At 41.3% G+C, this 19,647-nt stretch overlaps 1 protein-coding gene across 2 annotated transcripts in view; it reads right to left on the bottom strand.

Annotated features, from left to right (window-relative positions):
- Nucleotides 1–19,647, bottom strand: part of LOC309689155 (uncharacterized protein) — a 318,224-nt gene that overhangs the window by 251,725 nt on the left and 46,852 nt on the right. Inside the window, exon 1 of one of the 2 annotated variants that reach the window (XR_014271267.1) lies at nt 19,624–19,645. The exons of the other annotated variant lie outside the window; for it this stretch is intronic. The gene's annotated coding sequence lies outside the window, so the exon portion shown is untranslated. Of the gene's footprint in view, nt 1–19,623; nt 19,646–19,647 lie in introns of those variants that run through there. 2 annotated transcript variants of the gene reach the window in all.

Genomic DNA, 19,647 nt, shown 5'->3' with positions numbered 1-19,647 from the left:
CGAACAAGCACCTCAGCCTGACCTTTTCACATCCCTGGTGGACCAATTGTCCTGCAAATCACCAACATGGCAAGGATCATGTTTGAGCAAGAGCTTAACAACTCAGGAGGCCTGTAGGACGGTACTTGATGACTTATTAGAAACAGAGTGAGGCACGGAGAGTATCTTTCCTAGTCTACCAGACCTGATCTCCATATAGCTACAGATGGCTCGCAGGTTCCCCTGTTCCCATGGTACTTGATTAGTTTGTCAGTTTGAAATGCCGACATGTAGGACTGCTGACAGCTAAATGTGTAAATGAAACAACTACCGCTATAAAATGGTATTTGCTTATCTTTTTGGTGAAAGTATATTTGCCCCCAGCTTGGGTTTGTTCAGACTCTGGAACCGTTTTCTCATCAGTGTTCATTTGGGCAGATTAGAACAATGCAGTTTGAGCTCACAGCCTGCAATTTGTCAGTGCAGGGAATTGGGGATTCTAAAGCTTATTTCACTCCTTTCCCTTACCTCTAGCCTTGCATGTGGAGAGCACAAATTTATCTTTTCTCATTGTGGTCTGGAAAAGAATTGCATAATTCAATAATGTCAAATAACACAAACCAAAAAAAGAGTTTTACATGAACTTTTATCTGAATAAATTATGACTGATAAGTGCTCCTCTGATTAAATACTCTCTCGACTGATAACTGTGCTGATCCAGCTGGTGAGATCAGCTGTTGAGATCTTAGGGGAGAACAAGTTAGTTTTCTCAGAATGAAATAGAACATACCCTTCAGATTATGTTTTCTTTGTCAGAAGAGCCATCCATCAACCCCTTATTTTCTGCTGCTTATCAAGTTAAGGCACCAGGCTGACCAAAGTCCAGACATCCCTCTGCACAGCTCCTCAACTTGCCAAACCACTTCGAATGGTTATTTCACTTTGACATAAATCTGGCTGCCCAAGCTAAATTTGAATGTTTTAGATTTCCACCTTGGTTCTAAGGTTGATCCCACACCAAGCCATACTATTCTACTGCCATATTGATAATGCCTCAAGACAGTTATTCGGGCAGTTATTTTGAAGGTCCTATTTAAATGACCTGGGAGAAAGCCAAAACTGTAACTACAATGACGACTGAGTCATAAAAACTCTATGTATTAATTCATTAGTAAAAATCTGATGCAAAGTTTAAACATTTGGTGCCTCTATCTTAAATAGGGCTTAGTTGAGTTTTTGTTTGTTTGTTTGTTTGTTTGTTTTTTGTTTCCACTACACATATAGATACACAACATGATGGCATCATTAATGGCTCAATTCAGGGTCCAACAATAAAAAAGCACATTATGGACACAGTAGCTCTCCCCGCAAAAAGGAGCGGTGCACTTATGTTCATCTTTACTATCCTAACAAGGGGTTGACACTGTCATGTACAATCTGATATGGTAGTGTAGGTGTTGTTCCTGGATCAACAAATCTCATGCATGTCCAGATTCAACACTGCAAGTGACCAGTTAAATTGTAGTGATATCATAGTTTGGCGACATGGAAAAGCCACCACACCACACCACTCACCAAACCGTAACCCTAACCCCATATTCCAAACCCTACCTACAGAGCCAAACCCTAACCACCCAATACTACCCACCCCATTTTTTGTATTTTTTCCTGCATGGACATCAGCAGTTTGTTAGAGTTAGCTTTGCAACTTGGAAAAAACGCGACTGGTCAGATGCAATGTTGATCTAGGACAAACATTAGAACCACTGTCACTACAATATTAAAACTGCTGTGTACATTTTTCTATGCATGTACGCATGTAGAATAAAAGAGATATCTGAAAATACTAGAAGTACATTTAAAACTTTACTTCAGCTTATTTGAATCAATGAAATTGATTTCTGAACTATTCAAGAAGTTTATGCTGCAGGTTTTTTTTGTATTTTTTTAATCAATTAGGACCCATTTAATAGCTCTCTGTGTGTGTTGTGCATGTACAGTGTATGGCTGAAACGCAAACTGAGGTATTTTCAGATTTATCAGATTTAGTTTATGCTGCTACTATGGATGCCTCACTACACATTGCCTCTGTAACTTGGGAAAGTCTGTCTTTCAGATGAAAAAAGGGTGCCTTTCGTGAATATAAAAGGATAAAGACTGCCATGTGATAGCTCTCAGTTGCTACTGAACGTAACAAAAGGGCCTTATTGTAATCCTTGCTTTGACTGATGCTTATAGTCAGCTGTTTCTTTAAGCATACTTAAGTGGTATGAACACCATAGAGGGTAATTTACCTGAAATAAGTCTATTATGTTCAGCTAAGGTTACAGACTGATCAGATTTTTTTATGTCTCTTCAGTGGCCAAATGGAGCAAAGGGAGACACAGGCAGATAGTCTGACACTTCACATCCATCACATCAGGATACATTCCTTTGCAGAGCAGCTGTAGTGATTCTTCTGCTGTGCAGTGTAGTGTCACAGTTTGGAGCAATGCAAAGCATTGGATCATCACAGTTACTTCTTTTTAGACCTGCATGAGAGCCTATAGTTTAAGCTCCATCTCCATCACAGCATTCGCCTAGAGGCAGTTTATGTTATAAGATAACAGAGAGAAAACCCCAATAATGTCACAGATGGTGACAGTGGGAAGGAAAAACTCCCACGTTTCCAAATGCAGAAACAGACAGGGCCGCAGGAATCATGTGTAACAAGACTTTATTTACAAACAAAAGTGGAAATAGTACACAAGGGAAAAAGCTTGAGATGAATAATAACTAATGATTAATGATTAAATGATTAAATTTGAAGAGTGTAAAGAGATGAGTGAAGAAGAAATGCTCAGTTTATCATGGGAAGCCCCAGCAGCCTAAACAAAAACAAAACAATAAAAGGATAGAGACAAGCATAAAAAGCAGACTATGGGAAGCTACTGGAGAGCTCAAAAAGAGTGAGGTAGACCAAAGCAACAAGGTTGACCAAAGGGATTTACAAGTTAGTTACTAGAAAAAGAAATTAAATTAACAACAGACCACAATATACAAAACCCGGTGGGAATCAAACTGAACTTAAATTAAAAGCCAAGATAAAAATGTGAAGGACTAACAGTATCTGGGCCGATGATCTAAGTGCTCTTTTGGGGTTATATACATTGAAGAGCTTTGTCAAATAGCTGAGTGAATATTATAATCAATATGAAAATGGACAGGCAAACCTGCTAAAACTGAAGTGATGTGCCCTTCTAATACGTATTAAAAGACATGCAGCATCATTTTGGATTATCTGCAAGCGATGGAGAGACAGGTGCTCAAGACCCAAATGCAAAGAATTGCTTTAGTCCCACTGTCACCAAAGTGCTTGCACCAGGGGTCATATGATTATTGTTTTTTTTCTGTATATACAGAAAAAAAAACCCAATAATCATATGTATTATTGTAGGGTCTAGCTTACAATATAAAACACCTTGAGGCAACTGCTGTTGTGATTTGACGCTATATAAATAAAAGTGAATTGAATTGAAATTCCATATAACTGATAAAAACTGGTGTCAGCATCTGTGGTAAATCCTTCTCTAATTTAGGAGTACTATCTAAAAACACTTCATGATTTCTAACAGTGGGGGGACAATAAGAAACAAGAGGGTCAAAGATATCAGTTAACCCATCCAAAGGCATACAACTTTCAAAATGAAGGATAACAACATTTTGATTTAATGAGTATTTGATATAGTCAGCTGTTTCTTTAAGCATACTTTTCAAGACAGAAGTGAATTTGGATGTCATAAGGGGCGATCGTGGCTCAAGAGTTGGGCGTTCGCCTTGTAATCGGAAGGTTGCCGGTTCGAGCCCTGGCTCGGACAGTCCCGGTCGTTGTGTCCTTGGGCAAGACACTTCACCTACCGCCTACTGGTGTCGGCCAGAAGGGCCGATGGTGCTATATGGCAGCCTCGCTTCTGTCAGTCTGCCCCAGGGCAGCTGTGGCTACAACTGTAGCTTGCCTCCACCAGTGTGTGGATGACTGGGTGTGTAAAGCGCTTTGGGGTCCCTATAGCGGGACTAGAAAAAGCGCTATACAAATAGAGGCCATTTACCATTTTTACCATCAGCATAACCATGAAAGGGAATACTTTATTTCCTAAAAATTGGATCCATGACACTACAACAAATAGAGGCAGATGAAGTGGAGAATTCCCTGTGGCTACAGAAAAAGACCTCTCTGACAAATATAAGTTAAATAATGACAAAACTGTGCCTTTACAACCAATAACAATGTGTTCGTGTTTTGACAAAAGAATCCCGGGATTGACTATGTTAAAATGTTAAAACGTTTTTCCATTCTTTTGGACATAAAAGTTGGTTCAGATAATGGTATGTAGTTAAAAATAGATATTCTAATTAAGATGTTTCTTTTTGATAATATGTTGCACAACATAGCTAAAAATATTAAAAAGAACCCGGGGCTTGTGTCTATTCCAAGAAATCATGTTAGACAGAAAAGCAGATTTTCAGCATTAACAGTCCTCTGATATTCCGGTAACAGAAGAGATCATCTACTAATCAGAAGGTTAGTCCAAAGTATTCTTGGACAAGATACTGAACCCTGATTTGCCCCAGTTTAAATGTTTGATACAAGCCTCAGTGTGTGAATGAGGCATATTGCATTCATTTAGTAATGGATTAATTGATTGCTGGTGTGTACAATGTTTTGGTCTCTAGGGTGAAAATACTGCAGTGATCCCTTGTGCTAAGATCGGAATGACAGCTCTATAAAGTACATGGTACTGGAGTAATTGCAGGGTTTATCCCTAATGTGTATGGAACTACAGTTACTAACCATGTTTTGTGGAAAGGGTGACAATATAGGAAATGCACTGTGTTATTTCTTTGAAAACATGTTCATCTTCCCATGCCAGGCAGGTTTTGCACAGTCTCACTATCTTTACCCAGTTAGAGACAGCGCAACACTCAACCCTGCAGTTGTTGCTCCATTGCTGGAGGTGGTCCTTGACTTGGCAGCAGATAAAAAGTCCTTTTTTACTTCCCCCGCAGTCTGAGATTAATTAAAATGCATGGTAGCTGCACCAGTTTCTCTTCATAATTTATCCATAACCCAAGACACTAAATAATAATAATAATCCTGCTTTAAAGAGGTGTAACTTTGAAAAATTCATGATAGATTAATGAAATGTCTGTTTGCATCTTATTTCAAAGCCCAAGGCGCTTTTGTGCACTTTGGCCGAACCCAGAATTCCCGATAATGAGAATTCATTTCAGCTTCTGCATTGGCATCAATTATGCGTTGTATGCATGTGGATTTACTAAATGTGTTTGGGGGTTTTGTTCATGTGAGGTTGAGAGGGTGGGTGTCCTTGTTTGAAGTTGGGATTGACCCAACCATTAAAGCAACAAACATTCTCCATGTGGGCAATGTGATATTTAAATAAAAGAGAAGGCCACCCTCTTTAAATCTTTTTGGTCAAATAAAGGCCAACCGAGTGCTTGAGTTTAAAACAGTGAAATCAGAATCTCTCTGCACTTTTCTCCAGTCAGTTGAGATTATAGCCACTACAGGCCACAGTGCATAAACAGCTTAACTTTAATGTCTGGATAGGCGTTTGACAATAGTCCCTTTGTGTAGATAAACACAGGCAGCATATTCACAATAGTCTTTTGCCCAGGACTAATAACACAATCATATCAAGTGTCAAGGCTGCAGGTGACAGAAGCAGCAGCTGACAACAGACAAATAAAGCTTTTGGGCTTCTTTGCGTGTCAGCTCTGGTCATGAGTGGTAAGGGCAGAAAGTCTTTGCTCCAGCCACTGCAGTCTCAGCACTTTGAGTTGATGTAGCAGCGAAGAGTTGACGGGTAGGCCCACCCAAGCCCTGCTGGGCTGTTTGTTAGTGTAAGGCATCTGCTCTGTTTGTCAGAGAGATGCCCCTGGCACCACACCCGCCTTCTCCACCAACACTATGCTGCAGCATGGCAGCAGGTCACCTCTGCTGGGCCCACAGCATCCAACTACACTGAATAAAAAGACAAGAGAACTTCACTGGCAAGGAAATATTTGCTATTACCCATTAAAGCCTATTTTATTTTCTATTTTTCAATATCTATCAGAAGAAATTTTTTTTTAAAAATGGTAAGATGAAAATGAACAGTCCCAAAGGTCTACATGGATACAGGCAAATATATGCTCGCATGTGATAGAAAATATTCCAGCTTAGTGACACATTTGCTTGCTGCTGTGTCACAAAATATTGTCATCTAAGATTTCACCATCAATAATTATAATTCAACTTTGTTTTATACAGAGAAAGAGTAATATAATGTAGTGAAGTAGATTCTGGGGTAGGATTTTACATGATGTCCACAAACGCACCACTAACATCCATACCTTCCCAGCCGATAATTAGCAGGCTTATAAGAAACAGCTGGGCTTCACTACCAGAGGCAGGCATTTGGCAGTCTTGTCCATCCAAGGTGGCTGAGAGCATTAGGCAGCTAAGCGCTGCAGATCTCTCAAGGAAAGCTACTCAGTTTAGTATTGCCCTTTAGAGAGTGGTAAGTGGGACTCTAGTGTTCATCATAACGTGGCATATAGTAGGGTGGACTTTGACAACTGTTTCCCTCTTTTGTTGTTGGTTATTCTTTTGTCATGCTGTGATTGTTTTAGGGTAGCATCGTGGTAGGGAGTCTGGTCATCGTTTGTTAATAAAGTGTTTTATTTTATTTTATTTTATTTTATTTTATTTTTTTTGTGTCCCGTTTTGATCCTTAGCCATCAGAATTGTTGTCTTAAGGCCAAGAAAGATGCCAAGCAGATTTATTTTACCAAGTGGATCATCATGGCCTTGGTCCATTTGATTGACCTTTATTATAATTATGAATTTATTTTATTTTCAGTTGCTACAAACGGGACAGACATGACTGGGGGATAACACAGGGAGAAAGAATGAAAGAAAGAGAGGGAGAGAAAGAAAACCAAAGGGGAGAAGAGACGGTGAGAAGGGGGGGAAGAAAGAAGAGAGAAAAAAAACAAAAAACAAACAAAACACCTGGGTCACCTGTATGGAGGAAAAAAAACAGAAGAGAAAGCAAACAACAAAGAGCAACATAATAAAAAAAAAAAACAGCACCATCACAATAAACTAGCTAGCAGTAGATAACAGTAGATATTAAATAATAAACGATATTGTGCAGCACGCAAGATAGACAGCGCACAATGTGCTTTGAGGCAGCAGCCAAGAAAGGTGAAGTTTGTGTCTGTGAATACCCGTGTGCATACCTTTGTGGATCAGCATGCTTGTATTCCAAAGGTTTCTCCATGTAACGATCTGCTAGGGAGTGTGGGGAGCCATAGCCCCGTCCACCAGGGTATGAAGCAGGTATGGAGGAGATCCAGGCCCCAGATATCCAGAGGCCCCAGAGTACAAGGACCCGAGGAGGACCACCAAAGGGGGGGGGGACCATGCCACCCTCCTGGGAAGAGCTGAGGAGAGCCCCAAAGGAGAGGTCACCCCACAGCTACAGAGCAGAGGCCAGAGGGGGTTGCAGTGGCGTGCCCGCGGGCTCTGCCGGCAGCCAGCTGTGCCAGAGAGGACTGAGCTGGCCCAGAGGCCTGAGGGCATCCCACCCCCCGGAAGGGGCCCAGCCGGGCCACAGGCACCAGGCCCCGCCAATCGGCCACCAGGAGTGAGCCGGTACATACATGAGCGCCCAGCCCCAGACGACAAGGACCACCAACACTCCGTCTGAGGGCATCAGCCACCGGCAGAGAGTGTGGTGGGGGGAGATAGGCCTCCGTACTTTAGAGGGCCTGAGATGTACCCAGAGAGGTTGAGTCTAAGACACAACCTGACATATAGACACAGACGAACAGGCACACGCGGACACAAACGTGCATTCCCACCCCATATACACAACGAAATACTCGGCACTCACCTAACGTGTAGACAGACACAAATAGACACTGCACAGACAGTCACACTCCCCAAACATACTCTATATCCCAGGTCCAGGTATCCCCGCCCCCATAGGGGCAAGCCGCACCTAGACCCAGGAGATGTAACCTTTCTCTCTGGGGTGGAGGCAAGCGGACCACCTCCTTATCTGCAGTAGCAGGGAGGCCCCGCATCCCAGACCCCAGTCTGACGGCCAGCACCTCCTCCCAGCCCCCCAGCCCTGACGGCTAACAGAACCGGGGTGAATGAAGACCTCAAACCTCCCTACGCCCGCTCATATGTAGTGTTGCTGTGTGCTGTTCTAAAGTGCATTTAAAACTCAGGAGAGCATGGTACTAGCTTCCTCTCAGAGAGCAGCACTGCTCTTCCCGAAAACCCTTAATTAGTGTCTAAATACATTTAAAATTGAGGGTAGGGCACCAGCACCAGAGGTGGGTTGGAGTACACCGACCATCCTCTGGATGCTGTAAAACGTGCCCACCCCCAAGGCCCTATTGTATGTGTTATGTGAGAGTGTGAGTAATGTGGATGTCTAGGTTGCAGAATAAAATTGAGGCACAGGCAGCCAGAAGGGGAAGGAGGGGGAATGCCTCCCCTGCACCCTGGTGACATACCTGCACCCCAAGCCCTGAGTGGGTGTGGTAGAGCGGGAATAGGGAGGCAGCTGAGGATGGGGAGGGAAGAAAGGGAGGGGCAAGCGGCCTAGGTGATCTCTGTCCAAAAGAGCGCAGTCCTAGGAACAGCTAAGATACCGCGCAGGACACTCAAGCTTCCAGGTGGAGGACACAGGCTTGAAGGATAGACCGTATACATACATACATACACACACACATATACAGTATATACAGTATATACTGTATATAAAGCTGACATTCAGTGTGTGTATTTATAGTGATTGCTCAGTGATAAATGAAAGTGACGGAATAGTATTATTTGGTCACAAGGCTCGAGCTCAGGCAATTCAGGAAGATATTGTCTCTCTCTCAGTAAATCACATCACGAGTTGATACAAGAATCCTGCACAGATGAGAATAAACAGGTAAAGCAGAAGCATGAAGGAAAACACTCCAAAGCAAAAAAGGACTGTTTCCTGATTAACAATCCAATATCAAATGAAGGTCTTCCTTCTCTTTAATTACTAGCCAGGATGATCAGAGGTGAGTTAATTATCACAGGTGTCCTGAACTGAAGTGCAGGTGAGGACTCCAGTGTTCAGATTTATCTTCTGAGAACTATGCAAATTAACTCATGTTTAGATATATGTAATTGTGTGAAAGAGAATATTTTCACAGGAGAATGTTCAGCTTATTAAACTTTGTAGCAAGAGTTGTGATGTCTCAGGTGAGCTGACATCTGAGTTTTGGTTTTTGCCAAAGATGATGATGCATGTTATGGCCAAATATAACTGTCATCTGTCCAAAGAACATTCAATTCAATTCATTTTGATTTATACAGTAATCACCTTGAGGAGCTTTATATTGTAAGACAAAGACCTTACAATAATACAATGAAAATTTGTTCCAGAAGTTCTGTTATTTTTTCAAATGCAACTTTGCAAACCATGATACTAAAGGAGAGATTTTCTCAAGAAGCCATGTTTTTCTTTTATTCTTTTTGCTATTGTAATATCATTAATCTAACATGGTAACAAGTAGTGTCAGAACTGTAGCTTTTGGGTTGTTGTTTTTTTTGGCCAGGGTAGGAAGGGGTCCTATGGAAGGAATGTGAGTGTACTTTTTTTTCACTTGCCTTTCAAGCATATTAGACATAGTGAGTAATGTCAAGGAGATAATACACATCCCTCATGAGGCTCCAGGACTCGAGTTCAGGGAGTGTGATGTAGTGTCTTGGCCCTCAGTTCTAGCTTCCACAAAAAGCTGAAGACTAACTGATAGGTTAATGTTCATGTTTAGTTGTTTTTGAAGATGAAGTGAATTTCTGCTCTTGACAGATGGGAAAGCTATGAAAATAAAATTAATAGTTGTTTATTACACCAAACCTTTAATAACTTACATGATGAGGCCAGCATTTCATATGTCAAATACCTTAAAATTCTATATCAAGGAGTAGATGTCAGCATTACCATAACTGTAAACAGGTCACCAGGCATTTGGTGGATGTTAATATGTTTGCATTTCTTGCCTGAAGGAATTACCAATTGTCATGGAAGCAAAGCATAACTGGCACATGGTCAGAAGACATACAGGCTTATAATGTCAAGGTAAATGGCTGTTTAATGGTGTGGTATGATTCATTGCTAAGTCCTAGGAGGAAATGTTCCTTTCCCTTCCACAGGGGAGGTCACAGGTCAGGGTTGCCCTGGTGGGCTCCCCAGAGCAAAACAATGCTCAAAGACACATCAGTGAGGATTCTTACACTATAAATTAACAGAGCAAGCAGCATGTGCACCCACTAACTTCAGTCACACTGGTGATTGATTTGATGAAGAGCCGTGACAGGCTTTTCTACTACAGTGTAATTTAACACAAATATGCTGTCTTTTCATGTGCCGACTCTCTGCCAGGTGATGAAATGGATGAAGGGAGAAAACAGGCAGTTCAAACAAACAATAAAGAGCTGTCAGTGATGCAAATTGTTAGCAAGAGCTTCCAGACTCTTGATACATGTGGCGTGATAAACCAAGGCTTTTAGATTTTACGTGGTTGAGTATCCTCTTTGTAATTCTTATATTTTAAAGGTATAAATGTTTCTGGGGAAATTTCAGTGCTTAGATTTGGAAAGAAAATAACAGCCAATACATCTCAAAGCTTGAATAGGTTACATAGTTTATATATCAGACAAGCCTCAAACTGTCATTTTGGAAAACAGTGATTTATCCTCTCTGTTGTCTCACAATAATTCTGTTTTTGTTTTTTTTGTTTTTTTTTGTTTTTTTTTTAATTTACGGAAATATATGTTTGCATTACCTGTTTAGTCAGTGTAAAACAAAACTGGTGAGGGGCAGCCAAAGCTGATCTATATTCTCTTTGCTTGGATGAAGGGATTTAGGAGAAACATAAACATATGCTTCCCAAGTCAGAGTTTGACATGTGTAGGCAGGTACAGGGGGGACAGGCAGACAGGGAAGGGAATGGCTGAAATCACCAAGTAGCACATCAACAGTATCAGGTTTGAAACAAGAACACAACCCTGAGTGCAAACTTTCATGTTTCTTGTGGCCCAGACATGCACGTAGTTTTTCCTCTTCCAGCCACACTCAATCACAGAATGACTCTTGAGGAAGCAGACAGAAAGTCGGTGGAGCATGAACGACACTGAAGTTTTCTCAATCGACCAGCGAGAGGCTCAGGTTCAGGAAGCTTTGGTATGCCCCCCTCGTACCCTGGTATGCCAGATGGACATGTGCTTTTTGACAAGCCCACCTTATTGTTCTGTCCTCAGAATATACAACCATAGTGTAATGCAACATTGGAGCCCTGTGGAGATCCACGTGACACACTCAGCTTATAATTACCTACTACTGACATGTTGTGTCAGTATATAAAATCAGCCAGTCTGGAACTCGATCAGTCTCAGATTAGTGTTATCCTGTTGTTTGTCATTTCACAATAGCTTTTTCCTTTGCTCCTTAGCCTTTTGTGTCCAATCCATATTCAGGCTTAAAGTGGACATGAAACACTACACGTATAGCTAAAACTGACATAGATGTAACATTGTCAGTGAAAGTGCATTTAAGAAATAAGCGTTTTTAGAACATGTTTAGCGCCATCTTGTGCCAGTACAGTACACAGCATCACAGCTAACAGCTAGAATTTCCCATTTTTGCGTAGCTAGTCAAGGGGTCAGCAACCTTTAACACCCAAAGAGCCATTTGGACCCGGTTTCCACGAAAAAGAAAACACTGGGAGCCGCAGATACTTTTTGACATCTAAAATTAAGATAACACTATATATATTGTTTTTTACCTTTATGCTTTGTGTGAACAACTAAGGTGTGTTGCTTATGAAATCCATGAAGTCCTACAGATAAAATAACATTTTATTTATGTAATTAACACATTTTGAACTCTTAAAGAAATATAACAAAAGGAAAGACACCCAGCTGAACTAAAATGATCCATGTAGCAAACAAAAACTGTTGTGAGCCGCCACCCTCATATTGCTTTTGGGCTTTTGGAGCCTTGACCTGACTTTTAAAAAATAACTGGAAAAAAAGCACCGTGTGTGAAAAGCGTGTTCATGCAAACATCGTCGGGTGTACCGTAGTACAATGGGACTTCTGCTCCTGAACCTCTGCGCACAGCGTCTGCAAATCAGGGCTGTACGAAGTCACTTCATCTTTACGCAGGACTGTAAGCTGTCATCTGTGAGGCGCGAGCGGTGGAGAATAGCTGCTGACATAATGTGGATCTGAAGATCCATAATTGGCCTACCTGGGGTTGAAAGTCTCGATAAATGCACGGCGTTTCGGCGGGTATACCGGCTTCCGCGAGTGTGATGCTTATTTTGAGCGATGAAAAAATAATAGAATGTAATTTTATTTTTATATTTCAATATCACAAGAATCTTCCAATTTAGAACTACAAGTTAAAAAAAATAACTAACATAAATAAAATATACTTCAGCTAAATACTACTAATTTATTTTCCCAAACCACGCGGAGCCGCATTATAAGGCCTAAAGAGCCGCATGCGGCTCCGGAGCTGTAGGTTGCCGACCCCTGAGCTAGTCGAACAATGAAGAACCACTGAGTGGTTGGGAGACAGAGAGTGAAAGTGGAGAGTTTATCTTTAATTTCTTAATAGAAAACTGATTGTTGGAACCAGGGGCAGTGCATAAATCACCACCATAAACCTATTTTTAGTCTCCTTATGTTCCACTGAGTTATTAGGTCTGCTATTAGTTAGTTAGCATAAATTAATGTCAGTCTATTATTCAGTTTAAAACTCTATATGTCTGATCATCGTATGCATATTTTTAAAAATCAACATCGCTATGTCACTATATCACTAACTACAAAATCCCAATACAACATGTTTTTCACCGAATTCAGAAAAAACTATACAAGTGTTATATGTATAGCTGTATTATGTAGGTTTATTACTATAGATGTGTCTCTGTCTCCTTCATTCCCTGTATTTGTGTGTGTGTGTGTGTGTGTGTCACCATGTGTTTACCAGGCCACCCTGGTAGCAGAGGTTTCATTATGCACATTTCATCCCAGTGATATCACAAACTCCTTGACCTTCTTGACCCTGCAATCTCCCACATAGGCTAAAAGGAAACTCTGCACAAAAATCCCACCAAGGCTGGAATAAAGTTTAAAGCAGGTTTGCTGGAGGCCAGAACATCTTATCATGTTGAATCTGTCTTTTATACCACATGTAATAACTCTGATATAAAACATGCTCTATAATACTTATTTTAATAAATGAATAATATATTGCTTTTTCAGCTGCTGTAATAAAATGCCCAAATATAGGAATAAATAGTAGTTACATTAATTATAATGTTTACAATTATATACTAATACAGATTTCTCATTATTCCTCTTCTTGTTCCTCCATTTCACTTCCGAGGACACAAAAATAAAGGAAAAATGCCCATCATGTGTTCTCGTCTGCAGTAAAATAGCTGTAAGTGAAAACTTATTTTCAGAATTTCACTAGTCTCAAATTCTACCCTGTGAAAAAACCTTCTCATTATATCATCCCACACATATGCTCCTCGTGTGGCGCTGTTTAAAAAATGCTTGAAAGAAAACAATCCCAGTGCAGAAAAGGCACTTTTTTTGTTGTGACCAGTGTTTGATTTCAGCCCGACAGACGATCCTCCCAAGGAACGCAATTAATATTTAACTTGATAGGCTGGAGTGGCTAGCTTGGAGCAAACGGAGGACACACAACAAAAGAAGCAATTTAAACGTGCAAAACGAACCTATTGAAAACTGTGACTCATAAGTCATGTGTGAGCAATTGAAAGGGGCAGTGTGCTGCATAGCAGACCCAACATTCAATTAAAATGTGCAATTTTATCCTCGTCACAGATCCATTGCTCTTTGTGAAGCAACGCTGTTCATATTCAGTACTCATATTTAGTTCAAATAAAAGGCACATGCCTCCTCACTAGAAGGCATTCTCCAGCTGCCAGATTCAATCAGGGAACTTATACTGTTTGCAAATAAGTGTAACGTTTGTAATTCCCCTTTAATTGATTATACATCCTCCCTGACCCCTGACCTCTTCTTCCCTTTCAACTTATCTTGAGTGAAATCTAACCATCTTTTCCGAATTATTCTTGGAGGCTCTCCCCCAGAGAGTCTGACATTCTGTCCTCTCCGTGGCCAGTCATATCTACAAGCAAACAAACCAGTGAATACACAGTGCATTCCAGTCTTTAGGTTTCACCAAAGCAGAGCCGCAGAGAATGTACACAAAACAAAACCTGCCTGTCTGACCATATATATGTCTGTATATTATTGTAGGGTCTATCTTACAATATAAATACAAGTGATTTGGCATATACATACATACATACACACACACACACACACACACACACACACACACACATATATATATATATATATATATATATATATATATATATATGGAGATGAAAAAGTTTCTTCAAGTTAATCAAAACATAATAAATGAACATAAAGGTAGAGCTCATCCAGACATTCGTTTGAATTTGGAATCAAAATTAGAATTTACAATGAGCATCAGAATAGCTTTGACTTCACTATGCAGAGAAAGAATTTAACAAGGGGTGGGGGAGGTTACTGAAATGAGCAGATTAGAGGCTGTCATTGTCAATCTGAATTGTGCAACTACTTTGCAATCATTGTAACAGGTCAATATTTGCACTGGCTGATGTATTCTTTTCTCCTCATCCTCTGTCTTGGTTAAACTGTCAAACGCTGACGTCTTTGTCAGGGACATTCCTGAATAGCGTCAAGCTTCTACTTTACTAGCAGGCTGCATTAAAACCCGGCTGAGACATAATAATGGAAAACTTAAAAGTTGTCATCAGCTTCAGTTGGAATAATAATAATTTAAAAAAATGTATTATGTTATCAACAGTGCTAAGTAGTTTTGCTTTTTTAGGCTTTCCACTGGTAGCATACATGGATGTATTTACACTACATGGAAAGTCCATTTCACCACCTTTCCAATAAATTATTCCATTCTCCAGGAGAGCTGTATATATTTTTACAATTGTTTTAAAATTCATAGGCTTTTACTGAAACACAGAAATTATGGCTCTGTGATGGATTCCTCCTTTATCTAATGTGACTCCCTAACGTGTCTGAGACCATAAACATTTTTGCAGTCGTTCTTGGGCATTTCAACTGTCAGCTTCCAACCTTTCTTACTCAGGCCTCCCTGGTAGTTTTCTATTTTCGCAGCTCTAAAAATATCCTCAGGCCATCAGATTCTCAGTCATGCCGCCCCCTTGAAAGACCTGCTGGTAAGAGAGAGAGTTCCATGAAAATATGCCATCATATAGATTTGAACCAGGAGAAATCTGTGTGTGAGCGGGGATGGGATTTCGGAGACAGATATCTGACCATCAAAGGGACATTTTGAAGGGGCTGTCACCAAGAAGGAACACAATTCCACAGCAGATACTCAGGGGGTGGTATTAGTGTTAAAGGCAGCACGGGCAAGTCGTTCCTATTTGTCCTCTCAACTGGAAAAACCAGGGATGAATAACACATGGGTTGGGAGTCGTTTGTACGAGTGAGGGAATGTTGTGGGGTCATGAAAGGGAATTAATGCTCCTTATCAAGAGCACAGTGACACTGTTGAAGGTTGAACTCTTTAATTCAATTTTAAATACCCACATTAGACAGGAGAATTACCCTGGCGGTGGAAATAGAATAGTGTTTTTTAAAGAAAAGTCAAATTGAAACTTGGAGATGTTTCAATAGTTCTTGGACTCCGTAAACCGAACTGGAAGGTTCTGTTTTTCCTTTTTGCTCCACCTGCATAAGCACAAGTTGGGTCTGGAGCTGAGGCGATCTGCATTGGGTAGCGAGGAATGTTTTGGAACACAGTGTCCCACAGATGCTCCCCAAAGAGCCGGATAAGCTCTCCTATCACAGAAGACATAAGCACCCACTTCAGTCTTCCTGTACTTGGAGCTGAGAATGCAAATGAGCGGGCTGTTCTCTGTAAATAAACAAGAGGCTGAATAAACCCTCCCAACTCAGCAATTCATTCAGGAAACTCATCTCAGCTGTCTAATGAGCTGGCTAATTTGTCTCAGATTCAGTTTTACAAGATGCAGCCGTGTTTGTGTTTATCTGATAGCACTTGTTTGGATAGGGAAGGGGGGCTGCGGTGAGTGTAGAAGAGGTTGATCATCATTCTGCGCACCAGCTGGAGGCCAGTAGGAGCTGGATATACCTCTCTTCTATTCGTCGTCTCTTTCAGCACAGTTGCCCAACTGCAAGCCACATATCTGCCAGTTCTCTGCCGATGTGGAAGGCAGTCATTACGAGAACAAGCGATTCCTCTTTCAGCCCAGTTCATGGGTCAATTGCTCTCTCCCTTTCAATTTTGTGGCAGAGTTGGTGGGATTGAAGCTCTCCTCTAACCTGAGCTCCCCATTCCCACGCATTCTTTGAATCTATTGAATCCTCTGGAGCCTCACAGTTTGCACTTGTGCTTTTGCAGCATTGTGTTTTACTTTATTGATCCTAACGAGGCGGCGATTTGTGTCACTCGAACAGGCCGGGTGCCTGTTTGTCCAGATTTATGTGCCCTGCCCTCAGTGAAAATCCCTTCCCGGTAAAATCTTTACCACCCCTCGCTGTCATCTTATTGAATAACTGTCAACTGTCTTTTCATGACAGAGTTTCAGGCTTTACTCTTCTTTGCAGCTATAAAGGTCTCACACACAGCCTGACTACAGGCAGATATGTAAGTGTCTAAAAAGAGCAGGAGTCTTTTTCTTTTCTTCATGATGTACATGTAGTTAGTTGGACAAAGTATAACTGTGATTTAATGAGGGTGCAGGCTATTCTCTGGGTTTGTTGTCTCTCTCAGGAAAGGAAATCGCTAACAGTTTTACAGCCAGCATCTTTCAAACAACAGATGGTCCTCTCAATTCTTGTACGGTGAATTTTATGGTGTGTTATGCTCCATTTGTTTTGATAAAGACATTCTATGTAGTGTTTTTTTTTTCTTTTAAGACATGTCTCATGTGGTGTTTCATTAACCTCTCCACATTAATGTGTTTTTCTGGTGGTCCTTACCTATTAGAAACATTTGACAGGAATAAATGTTTACTGCTCATTTTGATAGTAGATTTTAATCCAGCTGTTGAAGTAAGCATTACACAATGCATGCAGATAAAGACTTTGTTTCTGGAAAAGATAAAAGTAAAAGCCACGGGTGGTCTTCCATTAAAAAGCTTCACAAATGTATTATTTATTTCTTACTGTTCTTCCAGTTAATGCAATAAAAGATCTGCATCACATAACAGTGACAGACTTATTGGGAGCCATCTATCTATTTTGTTTAATGTCAGCACTTTAATGTCAGCACTCCAGCACCATCAACATGTCGAAACTGGAGCTGCTTGTAGATAAACAGGTTTTTAAACATGTGCCCAGTTTCAACAAATTAGCCATAATTGTGTTCTTTAGCTTGAGTGTATTAAAAATGCCAGTTAATGGAATATGAAGATTATTAGTTATTATCTTTATTAGCTATTTAGTTAAATTTAGCTAAAGTTTTATTAAAGCTATTTGTTTAAAGTTGTTTTTTTTGTTTTTTTTGTGTCCCGTTTGGATCTTTAGCCATCAGAATTGTTGTCTTAAGGCCAAGAAAGATGCCAAGCGGATTTATTTTACCAAGTGGATCATCATGGCCTTGCCATATTGGTCCATCTGATTGACCATTATTATAATTATGAATTTATTTTATTTTCAGTTGCTACAAACGGGACAGGCATGACTGGGGAATAGGACAGGGAGAAAGAATGAAAGAAAGAGAGGGAGAGAAAGAAAACCAAAGGGGAGAAGAGACGGTGAGAAGGGGGAGGGGGGGGGGGGGGGGGGAAGAAAGAAAAAAACAAACAAACAAAAAAAAAAACACCTGGGTCACCTGTATGGAGAAAAAAAACAGAAGAGAAAGCAAACAACAAAGAGCAACATAATAAAAAAAACGGCACCATCACAATAAACTAGCTAGCAGTAGATATCAGTAGATACTAAGTAATAAACGATATTGTGCAGCACGCAAGATAGACAGCGTACAATGTGCTTTGAGGCAGCAGCCAAGAAAGGTGAAGTTTGTGTCTGTGAATACCCGTGTGTACACCTGTGTGCATACCTGTGTGGATCAGCATGCTTGCATTCCAAAGGTTTCTCCATGTAACGATCTGCTAGGGAGTGTGGGGAGCCACAGCCCCGTCCTCCAGGGCATGAAGCAGGTATGGAGGAGATCAAAACTCCAGACATCCAGAGGCCCCCAGAACACAAGAGACCATGGAAGACCAACAGAGGGGCAGCCGCGCCACTGTCTCAGTAAGAGCTGAGGAGAGTCCCAGATGAGGGCTCACTCAGCAGCCGCGGAGCAGAAGCCAGGGGGAGTTGCAGTGACGCGCCCGTGAGCTCCGCCGGCAGCCAGCTGTGCCTGAGTGACTGAGCCCCAGGCCGAGAGGAGTGGCCCGAGCGAGCCCCAGGCTCCAGGCCCCGATAAGCGGCCGCCAAGGAGTGAGCCGGTGTGTACCCGGACGCCCACCCCCAGACACAAAGAACCACCAACGCACCGACACCTGAGGGAGTCCGCCACTGGCAGGGGAAGTGGTGGTGGGTGGAGATAGGCCTCCAAACCTTGGAGGGCCTGAGATGTCCCCAGAGAGGTGGCGTCTGATACCCAACCTGACATATAGACACAGACATACAGGCACACACAGACACAAACATCCATTCCCACCCTCATGCTCTCATATGCACTTACTCCACACTCAACCAACGTGGAGACAGACATAAAGAGATGCTGTACACACGATCACACTCCCCAAGCGTACTCTACGAACCGGGTCTAGGTACCCTTGCCCCTGGAGGGGGGAACTGCACCCAGACCCAGGTGGTGTTACCCTTTTCCCTGCGGTGGGGAGAGGCAGACCGCCCCGACTCCGCAGCAGCAGGGAGGCCCCACACTCCAGACCGCAGTCGGACGGCCAACTCCTCCTAGCCCCCCCGCTCCAGCAGGCCGTAGAGAACGGGGGTGAGAGAAGAAAGTTATATTTTAAATGGAGAGAAATGGCCAAGTATATCAAATGTTATCTATTTTGAAGTTTAGTTGTTGCTTATGATGTAAACATGTAATATTGTGCTTAATTAAAAATATTAAATAGGCTGAACTCAATTTTTATCAATTTGTTATTAGAACTCGATTTAACCCTTTAAGACCTACCATAGAACCAAGTCCGCCAGAGCTTATATTATATTTTTACATGCTGTGGAGCCATTTTTGGAAGCATTTCAAGTTGCTATACATCAATACAACCATTATAGCCCACACTTTAATAATATGTCTGCATTAGGTGCATAGTAATTACATAAATTGCAAAAAAGTGCAATAAACTACAAAAAAATTGAAAATCGTTTTTGTTTTTTTAACATATATTTCTAGTTAGAGAAATTTAAGAGGCTTATCCCTCAAAACTGTAAATACAAAAAAGTTGCACAAACTAGTTTCGCACCACAGGAAATTTATTTTAAATGTC

This window comes from Aulonocara stuartgranti (assembly GCF_965226115.1).
Source record: "Aulonocara stuartgranti genome assembly, chromosome: 15".
NCBI classification, from domain to species: Eukaryota; Metazoa; Chordata; class Actinopteri; order Cichliformes; family Cichlidae; genus Aulonocara; species Aulonocara stuartgranti.
This window is presented reverse-complemented; position numbering and strand designations above follow the sequence as displayed.